The following is an 18,025-nucleotide window of genomic DNA, read 5'->3' as shown; positions in this document are numbered from 1 at the left end:
GGCCTAATACTTGCATGACAGATTGTTCTTCATACTGGCACCATTTATTATTCTGTACAATGTACTGGGAGGCTGGAAACAAATTCAGAATGGGGTGGAATTGGAGAGAAAGCATTTGTGTGACTTTTTTATGAGCGGTTTTTCTGGTGTTCACTATGCAGCCAAAATGACGTCACAGATTCTATGTTTCTATGTTTCAGTATGGTCTGGGGATACCACATTTCTATGGTTTTATTTACATTTTAATCCCTCAACAAAAATACAAATGTTTTCTTAAAGTTTCCACATTCTGACACCAGTCCCGTTTTTATATTTCCGTGTACGGGGATGCATAGGGTATCTTTATTTGCGGGCCCAGGTGTACTTTTTAGTTATTCCATTTTGGGGAATGTGTATTGCTTTGATCACTTTTTATTCCAATTTTCAGCAAAGGCAAAACAGCAGTTTGGCTCGCATACAGTATGTCATACAAATGAATGCCAGACAAGCCTAGGAACTTTCAATAGGCACCAGGGTGTCTAGGTGGGTGCCTGCCCCAGATCTCGTTTTGGGGGCTGGCAAACCTACCCAAAATGGCGACACCCATGCCCCGCCAGGAAAAGGGCACCTTGGTCTGCTTTGACAGAGGTGCCAGGGGCCCTGTTTGCAGGTATTAGTGCCAGGTCTCTGCTGTATAATACAGGAGACTCAGCTCCTGAGAAGCTGCCATATTTAAATACCCGACATCCGCTGTACTATTATGGCGGATGTCAGGAAGGGGTTATACACAAACTGTTAAAAAGGGAACAATGCCCCCTCCCCCCCCTCCCCACAAGCACTCTTTATAAAAACAAAGTTATAAAGTTTTATTAAATAAGTTTTCCACACTTAATATAAAGACTTACCCTAAGGATAGGCCATTAATATCAGATTGGAGGGGACAGTGAACCCCCAAACAGCTCATCACTGCACATGATATACAGACAATAGAGCAGAAAGCGACAACTCTGTTCTCTATATAGTGGCTGAGCAGAGTCACTGCAGTCTTGCCAATGTTCAATTGGATAAGCTGATCTACAGTAACTTGATCCAACCATTACACACAATAAGCAGTCTCATTCCTGCTCCATCCACAGGTTTTGGGCATGGCTAATCTGATATTAATCAATATTTTTCATGTGGCCAGATACAGCTTTGCCCTACAATATCAGATAAATGCTACACTATGGATTTGTCTTCCCCTAGTGCAGCCCACTTATTGGTAAATCAAAAGCGGTCAAACACTTAAATAAAAGCAAATGTGTTACTAGAAAATTACCCATTTTTTAAACTAAGTTTTCATGTTAAACATATTTTTCCAGAAATTTTGATATTTAAATAAAAAATAAATAAATAATAGATTGTGACATGGAAAACTTTTACAACCTGCAATTTTCACTCTAGCCACTAAACCTAACAATAGTGTGATGCTGGCTAGTTCTGTAGGTCTTTTCTTTTCAGCAGTCACCTAATATATCTCACAGACAGATTACAACTACACCTCTACTGATACCACCACTAAGACATCATTGCATCTACTAGTAAAGCTATATTCACATGACAGTGGCATTTTTCAGAAACCTAACATAAAAATGGACATGTGATAGTCCCATTCACTGCTACTATTCTTAAAATGTGGAAAGTTTACAAAAAAGGCCATCACACATCCATTCTTCACAGTGTGGATATGACCTAACAATCGATGTCACACATGTCTACCACCCCTCCCTGTACAGAGCATGCCTAAAAAAATGTCCAACAGACCTTCCTACAGACATGACCCTGCTGTAAAGCATTTTCCTAAATGCTGTTAAAAGCAGGGCAGAAGCTTGGGCATAATGTTAGCATCCATAATCATGTACTGACAATAGAGTTAAAAAAGCAATGTATTACACGATCGGGTTTAAGTCAATAAACAAACAAAACACATGCCTGGTATTTTACAAGTCACAATGTGTGCACTGGTAAGGAGGAGAGAAGGCAATGCTCAGCAACCGGATGTAAGAATTTCTGAAGACCACATTTCCTTATCATACTGACATCAGTATATCGCTCTGACCAAGGTTGTGTTTGTTCTAGCACAATATGGGTACATTTACTTATTTGTAGCCAATAAGAAGAACAGAAGAAATGAGAGCTTTGGAAATGTATTCCCTGCAAATGTTACTAGGATACATTCCTTATCGGATCTCTACTTACATAAAACCAAGAACTTATCCTATATTCCTAAATAATGAGGGGAAAGGGAGCTGAATACTATAAAATCTAACGGACCCGCTGACTCATGCTTCAACACGCCTGACAAATCCTCAGGTGACTGGAGCTGGGAAGGATTTGTCTAGGCCTGTCCTAAAAGCAAAGCTCCAGGAAAGTGCCGTTATCAGACTGACAGGTCTGTCTCCAGCTAGGAAGGTGAAACTGCTTAAATAGGTTCAATACCCGTAATACCTTGCCTGATAATTGTTGAATTTTGACATATTTCCAATGACAATGATAGTAGACATTTCCGTAAAGTAAAGCCATTTCCTTATTAATATAATGGGGGTCTGGGGAGGATTATTGCTGGGGGCTGGGCAGCATGTTATCACTACATGCAGAAATCTTTATAGGAAATTGTGGTAAGTGTATGATCCCCAAGGGGCACAGATGTGGAATTCAGATGCCAAACTTCCGATTCAAACTCTTATTTTTCCACATCTCAACTCCACCAGAAATGGTTGCCAGCCAGAAGCAGTAAGGTTCTGCTGATTTATTAAAATGTCATTGAATGAATTCCAATGTAAGTGAATATGTAGAAAACTATACATCTAATTATATAATAAAATAAAATAATAATAATAAATAATAATAATAATCAACATATAATTAAAAAAAAATTTCAACTGCAAATCCACGAACCGAGGATCGCCACCACTTCCCTGAAAGGTATTACATGCGCCCCCTTCCTGGAGTATGGATTGCAGCTGGACTGAATAAACAGCCAAGTGTAGCAGATCTTCGTTCCATACTCCGCCCTAACTAACAGAAGCACCCCACAATAGGGTTCCCATTTAAAGAGAGTCTTTCACCACCTCCAACAAGTCCAGTTCTTTACATCATTTAATAGCTGTTAATCCACTGATTCTGGCACAGTTTTTTAGCCCTCACCATTGCGAGCAATCAGTGCTGTTAGTTTTGGTGCTTGATATGCTATTTAGTTTCTGTACTGTCAGGAGAGTGGAGTTAGGCAGGAGCAGACAAGGGGCGCGATTCTCAGCTCTAATACTGACTGCAGCTCTGAATCACATAGCAATTTTTGGAAATATCAGCCCAACAACCAGCACTATTGTAGAAACAGTTGTAACAAAAGACTGCCATATAAAGATAGTGGTCAATCAACAATTATCTTTCATGGTCCCTCCCCTAAACATACCCATGCTAGACTATGTGTGCATCACCGTTCACCTTTTTGCGAGGAGAATGGTCAGTATATGTGTAATGATCAATACAAGTGTAACCTATCTAATGATGTTAACTAATGGCCAAGCAGAAAGACGCATATGTCACTTTCTCATACATAGGAGCATTACATTTAAAGGGAAGAAGTCACCAGGTTTGGACCCCTAAAACCCAGGATCTGCTTGCAACAAACAACAGCTGGAGCGTTAGGCTTTCACTGACTTCCAGCAGCAATTCCTGTGTGTCAAACCCTGGCTTTCAGTATTTGCAATGCAATTGTTACCAAACACACAGCAATTACTGCCAGGCTACATTGCTTAATGGGAGTGGCTTAAGATGTGACAACATGCCAAAACTCTGGTCCAATGCAAGCCAAATGATGGAGGATATAAACTGTATATATTGCTCAATTATTGCTTAAAGAGAACCTTTCATGTCCTCTGGCACACACGGTTTTATATACCACTATTCAGCACATGTGCCCAAAGACATGAAAGGTCCTCTTTAAGTAATGTCAGTAAGGGTATGTTCGCACGGAGTTTTTTTGGAGAGGAAAAAATCCACTTCATGAATTAGATAATTTTTTTAACACTTTTTTTTTTAATTACATTACGCGTTTTTGGAGCGTATTTTGAGGAGTTTTTAGAGGTTTTTTGTATTTTTTTTTTTTTTGCTTCAGCACAGTGTATGGACCTCTTTGAAAAATGCTAGCAGTTTTTGAAGCGGTTTTTGCAAAAACCGCACCAAAGAAAAAAAGCGCCACGGTTTTTCCGCCTCCCATTGACTTCAATGGGTTTTTTTCAGGCGGAATCCACCTGAAGATAGCTCATGTCGCTTTTTTTTTCCCGCTAGCAGAAAAAAAAAAAAAAAAAAAGGCTAGCGGCTCTCATTCAAATGAATGGGAGGCGTTTTTGGAGGATGAATGAAATGAATGGGAGGCTGGCAAAAAACTCAGTGTGAACTACGAAACCTATGTCATCTGATAGCTGGACCTCTAGACGCTGCTATTACCAGACACTTAAAAGGCTTGTGCAGTACTTAGGTTTTTATGGTCTATCCTTAGGATAGGCCATAAATATCTGATCCCAGGTGGCCAACACATAGCTCCAGTCTCTGTATAGTGGCCAGGTATTGGTTTTGCAGCTCAGTTCTCATTGAAATCAATGGGAGCTGAGCTGCAGTTCCGGCACACAGCCAATATACTGTACAATCACAGAGTCAACTGCTTCAGGCATAGTGATGTATATAATATGGGTATTGATTGTTAGAGATTATTTATCATCATTACTAGAAATATAATGCTAATCTAAATGTAGATAATATGCACAGTAAATGTACGGTATATTACATCACAAAGGGGTGAAAAGAAATCAAACTTACATGCTGAAGCAGACTCAGGCTCTATTTAAACTAGTATTGAAGTCTCCACTGTAGAATCTGCTTAAAATCGGCGAAGAGAAAAGTCTTGCAAGAGTTTACTGAAATACATTGATCCAGGGTTTTTATACTGACTGCCAGATTTGGAGTCGGGAAGGAATTTTTTCCCCTGAAATAGGGCAATTGGCATGAGCCTCATGGGGTTTTTTGCCTTCCCTTGGATCAACACTGTAGGGATTGTAGCGTTATAGGTTGGACTTGATGGACTAATGTCTTTATCCAACCTCATCTACTATGTAAGGGTGCATTCACACTACGTAACGCCGGGCGTGTATGAGAGCCGTACACGCCGGCGTTACAGCAGGGCTGCCGAACACTTCCCATTCACTTCAATGGGAGCGCTCGTAACAGCGGCGTTTACGAGCGCTCCCATTGAAGTGAATGGGAAGTGTTCGGCAGTCTGCTGTAATGCCGGCGTGTACGGCTCTCATACACGCCCGGCGTTACTCAGTGTGCATGCACCCTAACATTGCTTTAGCAATGCTGCTTCAGTTGCCTGCTGTGTTGGATTACTCCTCCCATTGTTTGCATAGCATTTCATTGCTTTCATTATGAAAATGGTACCAGTAGACCCCCATCATAGTCTAAGGAGTCCATTGGAGTAACCGCTGTTTTATCAGTCCAGCTCTCCGTTTGCGTCTGCCATGGGACCCGAACGATGGCGAGCCCGACACAAATGTACATAACAGCAGAGAACTCACCAGCCCCCAGAGCTCAGTGACTTATCCCTACTGACCCGTTATCACAGGACAGGACAAGGACCAAGGAAATGCTATGCAAACACTGGGAGGAGTAATCTAACATAGCAGGCAAATGAAGCAGCATTGCTAAAGCAATGTATTTCAGTAAACTCTTGAATTTACATAAACTAGCAGTATAGATAGAAGACGTAAGATGGTGATACCCATTTAAGAGGTTCTAATCAAAAGAAACAAGAAGAAATAGAAACATTTGGTAACAGATCAACCAAAGGAAACCCAATAGACACGTCACCGTTTCCTGTAAAAATGTCTCAATCCTGTATGATAAAGTCTCACAATGTGAATGACCAGAGGGGACCAAACTATTCCTCATGACAAGAACCAGTTAGACCACCCCCACTTATATGGCCAAGTGAAAACATCTTCCATACACATGAAACAGACAATAACTTGGAAGATCAGACACTGACTACACATTTCTATGTACGTTATCTACCAGGCTGCAGAGATTTGTCCAGTCTTGTGCTTATGAGAAATATTACACAAGACTCATGACATTTGGCAAACATCTTACATTTGCAATGTTTTGTAACCTTTTCAACAAATATTTTGTAACTTTTATCAGGGGCAGTGATCACACATGCCCAGTCACCTAAAACTGCTTATCTATTTTTGGGGTCAGATAGTCCCAGCAGTTGGACCCCTATAGATATTTATATTATATAGGGTGGATATTCTAAGAGAGTTGTGTGGAGAACTAATCTGTGTCTTCTGGTTATATACATAGTCAGATAACTTCTTGAGAAATACTGAAGAATTATAAGATCTCTGTTTACTCTGCAGTAAGGAAAACATTCTTATGTACGTCCAGAGGCTATTTGCACAGAGGTAATACTTCTCATCGCCAAAGGTTTGATATAATTGTATCCAGTATAGAAAAGCCAATACATCAGTACCACAAAATCCTTTCCTACAATATATAAATGAAGTTTAAAGGGTTATTCCCATCTTGGCAAACTGCTGCTGAGATGTGAATACCTGTTGCCAAGTTCCTGATCCTAGGGCGGCACTTACGTGAACAGCCAAGTACTGATGCTTTATGCAGTTCCTGTAACTCCTATAGAGGACACTGGAAGTAACGTCACAGTTCCAGAAAGGGAGCAGCCATTATTGGGTTATTTCACTGGAATCCTGTCTTAAGACAGGCTTGCACATTCCAGTGAGCGCCCTCTATTGGTTTGCAACAATGAGGCAGCAACTGTCTTCCTAATTACATCATGGAAGGCAGATTTGCATATTCTTCCCATAGTTCCTTGCAAAGTGGAGTGCTAAAGGCTTAACAAGTCTCCACACACCTATATGGTGGTCTCTCCCTAAGGAGTGACAATATCCCCAGTTCCAGAAACAGTGTTACTAGATGTGCTACGCTGTTTCAGTGGCTCTCGCTGTCCACTATGGCACTCCTCAGCAGTTCCCAAAGAGTCAGGACTTTGTAGCAGATATTCTCATCTAGGCAGCGATTCGTTGACATGGGAATAGCCCTTTAAATAAGTAAAATAATAAAAAGTCACATTCACTGATCCTCTGACTCTCCTGTTCAGACACTTTGCAAGTCCCCCACCACTGGTTGGAGAGATGACATGCCACAGACAGTGATGGCCAGGTAGCATACCCTATGTTTTGATAAAGATCAGGAGGCAGTGACCACTGGGGTGTATTGGGAATAGCACATGTCATATTTATCCACGTAGTTTCATTTTACTGGCATTTGCCAAAAGAAGTGTGTCCAGAGTCTAAAATGTTTAGGCCCAGGATGTTCAGGCTCTGTTTACACTGATGTAATTGCTGTTTGGTAGAGGTCTAATGTATGACTGACTTATAATGGTTTCTATTATTTTGTTTTCATAGAATATTAATAAATGGACAACAAGATAGGGGATAACATGGTGATCAGTGGGGAACCACAGCCTGAACCCCACCAATCAGGAGAATGGGGGTAATGTTGACCCATCTAAAAGGAGAAGTAATCTGATCATAGATGCACTGGCAATATTCATTCTCCATGGCACTGTTGAAGAGCTCCTTGGGTACAGCCAATCCCATAGATAGTCAATAGAGCTGCACTTCGCATACTCAGCCTGCTATTGGGGTGGGGGAACAAAACCCCTGTTCTTGTGATCAGTACGGGTCCCAATAGTCAGACTCTACCATTCATTGTACTATACTATAGAATATTAAAACTTGGGTCAACCCCTTTAATGATAATTGCAGCTTATCACCTAATGTGCATTGGGGCCTCCAGACTTCCCCCAATGGCAGGCGCAAGAGGCGAGAAAAACTGGGCTGTTGGATTTCAACATACCCAATCATATTGTTCTTAGGGTGGATACACCAGCAGCCATGTCTAAAAGCAGATTACTTCTCTCTCCCCATTGAGAACACATGTATGGTCAGGAAGAATAGCTTGGCCATAAACAGCAATGGAAGCTCCACGAACAGTATGTGAACAGTGCCAAACCTCACAGAGGACCACAAGGACCAGATACACTTGTAACAAAACCTCAACTGTGTAAAGCATTACGTATGTAGTGGTTTCCAGTCTCTGAATGCAGAAGAAAGTGTCTGAAGTCAGCGACAGCAAGCAGAGGTCTTAGAAATAATAATTTAAAGCAAAAAACAATTAGAAAGCAGCAGAGCAAACAATACCAGAAGTGACCCGGCCATATCCGCAGACAAGTCTGTCAGTACTAGGAGCTGGAATCAGGGCAGAACCAGAAACTGCTGCACATAAGTCACACAAGAAGCAGACACTGCAATCTATAGACACTGCCAAAACTACATCTACAAGTGTAACAGACAAGTATACACGTACAGACTGTATACTACTGAGACAGACAAGTATACACGTACAGACTGTATACTACTGAGACAGACAAGTATACACGTACAGACTGTATACTACTGAGACAGACAAGTATACACGTACAGACTGTATACTACTGAGACAGACAAGTATACACGTACAGACTGTATACTACTGAGACAGACAAGTATACACGTACAGACTGTATACTACTGAGACAGACAAGTATACACGTACAGACTGTATACTACTGAGACAGACAAGTATACACGTACAGACTGTATACTACTGAGACAGACAAGTATACACGTACAGACTGTATACTACTGAGACAGACAAGTATACATGTATAGACTATATACTACTGACACACCACACATACAGCTGTAAGTTTATACAAGACCCCTATCTGTCTGCTGTGTAATAGTTTCCTCAACATGGCAGTGACACACACGCATGCACATATATATATATATATATATATATATATATATACACACACACATATCTCGAACTCATTGTAGTGTCCGCAGATGGCGGTCCTGGAAGTCTTCCCTACACCTCCGCATAAGACATGACCAGCTACGCCTCTTCCCCCATTACTTCTCTACGTCCCCAGGTCACACCAGTCAAGTCCCACCGGAGCCAGGACCCTAACACTTACTTATAGGAGCAGGACACAAGGGGGTGACGACGTCCTTCTCCCTCTCAGAGCCTCCTGTATAGCGGGCGGGTGTACTCGGCACTGCCTGGAAAACACTCAAAAAGGACGGCACACGGGAGCGAGCAGCGCGCCCCCGGCCATCGTCCACACCTACAGGCGCTCTCTACGTCACCACACGAGGGTATGAGCTCCGGGAGAGCGAGCGCAGGGCTGAGGAGGAAGAGGGCGGGAAAGTGTGGAGGGATGTGACAGGAATGTGCGGCTTCCTACGCAGTGCATTCCTATACATCAGGATAGCTTTGCTGTAATAGCCACTATTCAATTCTGCCTCTTAAAACAGTCAGAGGGTCCAGAGCCCCTCTAAGCAAATACAAGTGATGCCAGTGCTACTTTATTATTTCCCAGCCAAGGTCCAGACCACTGTAAATCCATCCTATGCTAGAAAGCTACTTAGGCTGCCATTGCTGGTTATGGGTTTTCTGAGGGCACTGAATGGCAGTTACCCACATGTCTACAAAATGAGGGGGGGAATGGAGTGACCAACGAGGGTGCCAGGGCTACATTTTTTTGGAATGAGACCAAATAAAACCCTCTACTTTGTGGCACATTTCTTGAAGATGCTTTGGCAAGTCGTCCCTAAGCAGGGCTCATCTTCGCTTGATTCAGCACCACATATATATATATATATATATATATATAGATATTTTTTATGTAGATTCTGAGCCCCATATAGCGATCACAATGTACTTTTTTTTTCCTATCAGTATGTCTTTGTAGAATGGGAAGAAATCCACGCAAACACAGGGAGAACATGCAAGCTCCTTGCACAAGTTGCTCTTGGCAGGATTCAAACCCAGGACTCCAGTGCCTCAAGACTGCAGTGGTAACCACTGAGGCACCGTGTTACCCCGTATTCCCCACCCCATTTATGGCCACAGTAGCATCGTATTCCCCCATCCTGTTTAAAATATGCGGAAAGAAAAGTGAAGCAAGCAGGACGTTTCTCTTTGTCGATTTCGTCCGGAAACCTGGTGAACCCCATTATAGTCTATGGCATCTGCTGATAACCACTTTTTAAGTAGATAGGGTTTATGTTTTTCGGGTCCCCAATCAAAAAATTTTTTCGGGATGTCTGTTTGCATTAACCTCTATGTAAAAAACACGATGGGACTTTTTTTTGGCTTGAAATCAAAATCCCACACAAGTTGACTACTGACGCAGCGAAGAGGCAGGGAACTGAAGCAGGGGGCACCATGAAGAAGAGGTGATGCTATGGACAATGACGAGCCTGTGCTCTCTGAGTATAATTTGCATGAAGACAAAAATCGGCATAATTTGAAAATGGCAGCGTGAACCTGCAAAGTAAAGGTCTGAAATGAATAGCCTTTATAAATGCTATTCCTACTTTGTACCTGTTGAAAATAGATTTATTTAATGATAGACACCCTTTAAGCGACGGCTCCTAAGTCAATGGCCTTCCGGAGGAAAAGGTGCAGATTTCTGAGATAGTATCAGCAGCAACTATGTAATGGTGGCTTTTACAGCCCACCCGATGTACGGCTGAAATGCAAAGCATCTACTGAACTCCTCATTGTATTTCCACCGTGCACTCCCACTGTACGATTTAAAAGCACTATAAATAGTGTCCTTGTAAATAAAGAGCTCCCCACAGCACTCGGGACGGTGTCCCATCACGCATCTCATAACCAAAAGAGCCTGGAACCAATTTCATATCATCTCGGCTACCCTAGGCCTCTCATCTACCGTCCGTTCCATCACTAACCGTCGTTCCTTATCTACAGTGTGCTGATCCACAGACAACAATACCCATATATCCAAGGTGGGGAAATCATGAGGCATTGCCTCCTTGTGTCTGGGCTTCAAGCTCACCTAGTCAGAGGGCAGTAATTTCCTGTGCAATTTGTTTTTCTACCTTGAAGCAAGTACAGCTGAACAAATCAAATCAAAAAAGCTTTATTGGCACGTCCGAATAGATATTTGGCATTGCCAAAGCTAGTAAAGTGGGGGGGGGGGGAGGGGGGAGTTGGACTCGGGTGGGTGAGTGGTGGGTATGGTGGGGGTGGGGTGGGTGGTTTGGGGTATAACAGTGTTTGTTCATTTCGATAATGCTGGATATATTATAAACAAAATATGCTGGATATACTTGGGTTTATTCAACAAGAAGAATAGAATGTGTGAGATATATGTTATGTTGTATGTGTTCTTTATTGGATTATATTACTGTACTATCCATACTGCTGTAACACACTGAATTTTCCTGTGGTGAGACTATTAAAGGATTATCTTATCTTATCTTATACTCTAATAACCATTTGGGGAGTACCATTTTCAGAACCCTCCCAACAAATCGAAAAGGATGGTCAGAGTTGATGAGAAGATTGATGGTGCTAAATACAAGGAAATCCTGGTAGAAAACCTGGTGGAGGCTGAAAAAAAACTTGAGACTGGGAAGGAGATTCATTTTCCAGCAAGACAATGTCCCTAAACATACAACCAGAGCTACAGTGGAATGGTTTAAATCAAAGAATATTCATGTGTTAGAATGGCCAGTCAAAGCCCTACAAAAAACAGGAATTTTTCTCATGATACATTCCCTATAGCTGCCCCCATAGCACATAGGGTTGTCCACTTTCATAGGGGATAGGCTGACGCATGGCGGTATAATTACTGTATGTTCTTATTTTAATTGCATTTATAATACTTTGAACAGCACCCTTAAGCTATATTCATACAACAGTGAATAGCCGTGTGATGTCCACTTTGTTAATGGACATCACACGGCAGCATTAACTTCAGTGTCTCTGAATGGGGGATATTCACATGATGTAACGGAGCATTAAAATATAGGCCATGTCTTATTTTTGTCACTTTTTACAGAAGAATACACAGTATTGCAAGCGGCCATTTTCTTGTGGCCAGCAGGCATGCGCAGTCGGCTTTGCCCCAGGCCCAAGGCCTAGAAGTTTGAAGCCAACCCCGGAAGAAGATGCGTTAAGACCCTGTTCCTGAAGAAGATGGAGGCAGCGCTGGAGAGTTCTCTCTCAGCATTGGGGACGCCCCTAGTGCTGTTTGAGTGCTGGAGCCTGTCCCCAGTGCTGTGAGAGAACTCATTTGCATACCGGGGAAAACGGGATTTAACCGAATTGCGGCCCGGAGAAGTCATCTAAAGGTAGGAGAAGAATAGCCTTTCTTAAGGCTATTCCTACGTGATAGGCAGAAACAATTGAGTTTAAATGATAGGATCCCTTTAATACTGTGCGGAGCCACAATGGTGGATCCACAAAATACAGTCGTGTGAATGGGGCTTTACAGAGCTTTCAATATTGCCAAAAACTTTGTACTGCATCTGATACTTTTGAACAATCAATGCTTACTATTTACGTCGCACAGATCTGCTTTATGGTGACCACATAATGTTCTTATACCTGTAACAATATCACACTGCTATAAAAACAGATACTGCGTGATATACATAGTGAAGGACTCCCACACAGTCCAATCTGCTCCACAGTGAACCACACACAGTGCAATCTGCTCCACAGTGGCCCCCACACATTACAATCTGCTTCACAGTGAACCACACACAGTGCAATCTGCTCCACAGTGGCCCACACAGTACAATCCTAGAAGGGTTTTGCCTGGAAGAGACGCACACTCGCTGGCACTCCGGAGTGTTTCTGGACTTGGATGAGTTTAGACAGCTGTTCAAGTCATTTGGTCTATATCTGACTATATCTCTTCCTTTCACTATCCATTTACACTCTGTATGGATGTACTGTATGTTAATGAGCGATATATATACATGTGGATGAGTGAAGGCACAATCTCTACTGGAAGCCTATATGCTTTGATAGGGCAAAAAACATTTTATTGCTATTTACCCCTGATGAGTGGGTGCATCTACTGTATATACGTTGCATACCACAAAATGTGCATGTCGGGTCATGCTATTTTGTTTGAATGCTATTGTGTGTTTTAATAGCCCTTTTTACTTTGGCATATATAAATTGTTGGAAAGGGTTAATTAGGGACGGACCCTGAATTAGGGTGAGGTTCCAGTCAGGGCGCTGGCTATGTAGGGCGGTGACCCTGTATTAGGCTTTAGGGTGATTTTAGTCTCTTCCCAATACTATCCTATAGGGACTGTCTTTAATTTTTATATATCACTCTATTTTCACATGAAATGGCCTCTTTTGGAATTTTCCCTTTCGGTCCTTTTTGGAACTTTCCTATCACGGTTTGAAGTCGGGTAAGTGTGATTGGTTACCTTACTTAGGACCGCCGTGTCCACTGTAAACTATTCCGTGGTTGTGGAGTTGTTCCATTGTTTTCTATGAGGTGACAGGTCAGATGTGTGACTTTTTATATATTTTTGTGTATATTTATACTTTTAACTTATATCATTAAACGTTAAGTCTTATATCTTGATTGCTCTTTTTGGATTATGATTGCCTAATGAAGACACCTAGAACCACACGTAGTTACATAGCGGTCAAGGATGTAGCTGTTTATTATTTTTAAAGTCTCTGAAATGTATGCTATTTGGCAGGATATAACATATTGCCTTCCATTAACAAAACCCTAATTTGTTTTAGTATAGTAAAGACTGACCTATGGTGAACCTCAGCCAATGAAATAGGGAACTACTTGCATAAACATTTCCTTATTGTGGTTTGATTACTAGAAACAACACCATGTGACAGCAAAGTATTACATTAAACTGGCTTCAGCTAGATCTATTACTAAAGTAGCTTTTTTCCGCCGTAGTTTTCAACACTTGTATTCTTCAGAAGTTATCATGGTAGTTTTCACTGATATTGATACATTTTTAAACAATTGTATCATGAAATGGTGTGGTCAGCTTTAGCAGTAATTTGACATATTTAGGCTAAGGTCACATCCGCGCTGACTCCGTCACAAAAAATGCTTGAAAAGGAGAACATGGTGCACATATATAGTTTGCCTCATTTGTTGTTTTATTTAAAGAGGACCTTTCATCAGATTGGGCACAGGCAGTTCTATATACTGCTGAAAAGGCGACAGTGCGCTGAATTCAGTGCACTATCGGCTTTCCTGATCTGTGCCCCGGGTAAAGCGCTATCGGTCCCGGTACCGTACCGCTTTATAGTCAGAAGGGCGTTTCTGACAGTCTCTCAGGAACATCTTTCTCCACAGCAGCGCCTACCGTGCTGTACTGTGTGAGCGGGGAGGAACGCCCCCCCTCCTCTCCTAATAATACTCGTCTATGGATGAGCACTGTGAGAAGAGGGAGGGGGCGTTCCTCCCCGCTCACACTGTACAGCGCGATAGGCGCTGCTGTGGAGAAGGACGTTCCTGACAGACTGTCAGAAACACCCTTCTGACTGTAAAGCACTACGGTACCGGGACTGATAGCGCTTTACCCGGGGCACAGATTGGGAAAGCCAATAGTGCGCTGAATGCAGCGCATTGTCAGCTTTCCAGCAGTATATAGAACTGCCTGTGCCCAATCTAATAAAAGGTCCTCTTTAATAACTACCGTGTTTCCCCGAAAGTAGGACACCCCCGAAAGTAAGGCATGTGGGGGGGGGGGGGCTGATGAAATGCCTAATATAAGGCACCCCCCCAAAATAAGGCATGCCCGGCAGTGGTGGGCGGGGTTAGCGATCCCCACTTCACCGACACAGCAGCCGGCCGGATGCTGTGCTCCGTGTGCACAGCTAAGCTGGCTGCTGCCTCTGCTGTTGTGTCCACTGTCCCTGCTTCTGTAGGATGAGCTCTCCCAGCTTATCCCAGAGGCAGCAGCCGCCATACAGAAGAGGCAGCAGCCGGCTTTCCTGTGCACACGGAGCACAGAGCACGGGCTGCTGTGTCAGTAAAGTGGGGATCGTTATGCCCCGCCCATGAAAGCTTCGCTAAGCCCCGCCCACCACAGCCAGGATGAAAAGCAGCAGCAGCGCTGCTAGGAAGATGGGAAAGGTAAGTAGGATACCTTCTCCCCCTCCCCTACACTACCTACAACCGGCAGTCATGCCAACGCTCCACTAAGGAAGTGCCAGCTTGACTGCCAGTTGTAATAAGACACCCCCCGAAAATAAGACAGGTCCTATATTTAGGGCGACAATATAAGACACTGTCTTATTTTCGGGGAAACACGGTAGCATGTGCCCACACGCGGTGCGCACACGTGCCAACCCCTGCGCGCCCCTGGCCCCCATTGCCCCTCGCTGGGCACCGCAGTCTCTGTACCTACCAGCTGCGTATACAACCCCCCCGCGCACCTGACCCCTTTGTTTCCCAGGGCTAACGCTCCTTCCTACCCTGGCGCCCCCGTCCCCCCTCTGTCTCGCATGGACCAGGCCCCCTTCCACCGCAGAACCCCCATGGCGACCCCAACCTCGCAGGCCCCCTCCGTCTATCCTGCTGCACCCCGGATCTCTCTCACCAGCTCCTCTGTCCTGCGGCACCCTACTGACTCTCCCGCGGCCCCCAGCCTCCTGCCACCCTTAAAACCCACCCTGGAAGCAATCCCACCTTTCCCCCTACCCGCACCCTACAGTGTCCCGTTGTACTTACCGCTCTGGCCGAGCCGATGCAGGCAGTGTCGGTCTATGAGTGCCGCAGCACAGCCGCATCAGGTCCGGAGGGAAGTTGCACAGTCGCTGCCGCTGGCGAGACAGTGGTCTGGGCAGGCAGCATGGATGCGGCGCTCTGGAGCCGCGAGTAGCCGCCATGTTGACTGGGTTGGAGAGCGGCAAGCGGCCCACCCTGAACCCACACTCTTCCTCCCCTCCCTGAACCCCCAAACTCCCCTCCCTGAACCCCCAAACTCCCTTCCCCCCAACCCCCAAACTCCACACCCTCAAAGCCCTTGCACCCACCAACCCCCATCCCGAGCGCGGTATAGCGCGTCCCGGCAATGCCATATGCCAGCCTAGGCCGTGCCTGATCTTCAGGCCTGGCAGTGGCCGAACAGCACCTTGCTCGGTGTACTCATCCATGAGATTGTGGTGTGCGGCGTGTTGCACGGCTGCAACATCAGCCGGCATATGCGGTCCTTTCTCCATCGTCTGTTCCTCCAGCCGCGAAGTTAGCAGTCATGTGCGGCTGTCTGCCGAACGGGAGGTTTCGGGGCCGCAACGTAAGCCGGCATCGGGCACCGCGCAGCCGGCCGGCATGCTAGCGTTTCTCCGGACCTGCGACCGTCCGCCATATTCTCTGGCGCTGCCTCGGTCACTCATTGCCCATGCAATGCTGATAACCAATCAGGCCGCACTGCTTCCCCTGCAGCCTGCCCCCAGACTGCCACAAACCAATAGGAGGCCCGCGGACAGACCTGCAAGGACGCCATCAGAGGCCCTACAGCGGAGTTGGAGTATCGTTTCTCCGGTCGCGGCGGGGCTGTCAGGGGAGTGCACGCCTTGGGAGGTGGCCTATATTTCCTTCCAGCTAAATATCCAGGTATGTGCGAATTCTCAGTCAAATCCATACAGGCGTTTGGCTGTGATAGTGGAACAATCATCCAAACACACAAACTTTCACATTTATAATAGTAGGATTTAATGTATTTATTACCTCACAAAAACTTTTTATGTTTATACAGTGTAGGTGACACTAGTGCACTATGATAAATTATAGATATATTATAATAATAGTTAGTTATTATAGGAAGATATGCAAAATATACGGTGAAGACATTTGACATTATTAATAGATTTAAAGCCCCAGCTGAGCCTGCCCTGCACACACTGCTCTCTCCTCTTCCTTCCTGTGTCTCTAACCCTCCAGCTGAATGGAGTGTTGTAAAACTTAAAAGAGGCCAGTAAGAGCGGAAACCCCCATACTGGTGGGAGCCAAGCAGAGGGGGAGAGGAGTACTCATTGTTACTGTATGTGATGTCACCAGTCATGTGTGTGTGTCATGTACAGTACAGACACACGTGTCACTTTCTTGGAACACTAGTAACTTGTGAAATAGTGGGTTATAACACAGCACAATAGTTGCATGAAGCTTCAGCTGTATATTATCTACTGTTCAATGTGGTATCCTATATTCAACCTGATCAGATAAACAATGCAATACAGGAAAACCTTTGAAGCAAAAACCCGACAAATGACACACTGATGCAAAGAGATTTTTCTTCTAGTTTTTTTCTTTTTTTTTTTTTTTTTTAATTAAAATAAAATAATTTTACTCTTTTATTTACAGTTTTTTAATACTCTTTGGAGCCTACAATCCCGGGTCTTGTCCCTTAGGGTGCATTCACACTGAGTAAACGCTAGCTTATTTTGTAGAGTAAAATTACACTTGTAAATTTTGCTATCCCATTGACTTCAATGATATTTTTTTACAAGTGTAAAAATACGCCTGTAAAAAATACGCCTGTAAAAAATACGCCTGTAAAATGTCATTGAAGTCAATGGGATAGCAAAATTTACAAGTGTAATTTTACTCTACAAAATAAGCTAGCGTTTACTCAGTGTGAATGCACCCTTAAACTTTGGCAAATCTGCACAACAATACATATGGTACTGTTTTTACGTGAAAGAAAAAATATATATCCTTGTACCGTGTTAGCCAGTGGATATGAAATGAAAGAAATTTTCTGAGAGAAGTCCTCAGTAGTTGATACCTTTTTTAATGGCTAACTCAAAGTTTTTTGATGACATATCGAGCTTTCGGGACTATAGAGGTCCCTTCATCAGGATGGTATAACACAATGTCTGAAGGTAGGCATATATATACAGAGAAATGGAGTGTTAGGGTGCATTCACACGGAGTAAAATGGAGTGTAATTTGGAGCGTATACGGAGCGTTTACGGAGCGTTTACGTAAACGATCCATAAACGCTCCGTATACGCTCCGTAAACGCTCCAAATTACACTCCATTTTACTCCGTGTGAA

General features: G+C 43.7%; 1 protein-coding gene across 3 annotated transcripts in view; it reads right to left on the bottom strand.

The window, feature by feature from the left end:
- LITAF (lipopolysaccharide induced TNF factor) overlaps positions 1 to 18,025 on the bottom strand; it is a 329,531-nt gene that overhangs the window by 16,491 nt on the left and 295,015 nt on the right. For 2 of the 3 annotated variants that reach the window (XM_075285803.1, XM_075285801.1), the window contains exon 1: positions 9,122 to 9,233. The exons of the other annotated variant lie outside the window; for it this stretch is intronic. The gene's annotated coding sequence lies outside the window, so the exon portion shown is untranslated. Of the gene's footprint in view, positions 1 to 9,121; positions 9,234 to 18,025 lie in introns of those variants that run through there. 3 annotated transcript variants of the gene reach the window in all.

The sequence above is a fragment of the Leptodactylus fuscus genome, chromosome 8 (assembly GCF_031893055.1).
Source record: "Leptodactylus fuscus isolate aLepFus1 chromosome 8, aLepFus1.hap2, whole genome shotgun sequence".
Taxonomy (NCBI): Eukaryota; Metazoa; Chordata; class Amphibia; order Anura; family Leptodactylidae; genus Leptodactylus; species Leptodactylus fuscus.
The sequence above is the reverse complement of the archived record's forward strand: the minus strand, read 5'-3'. Positions and strand labels throughout refer to the sequence as shown.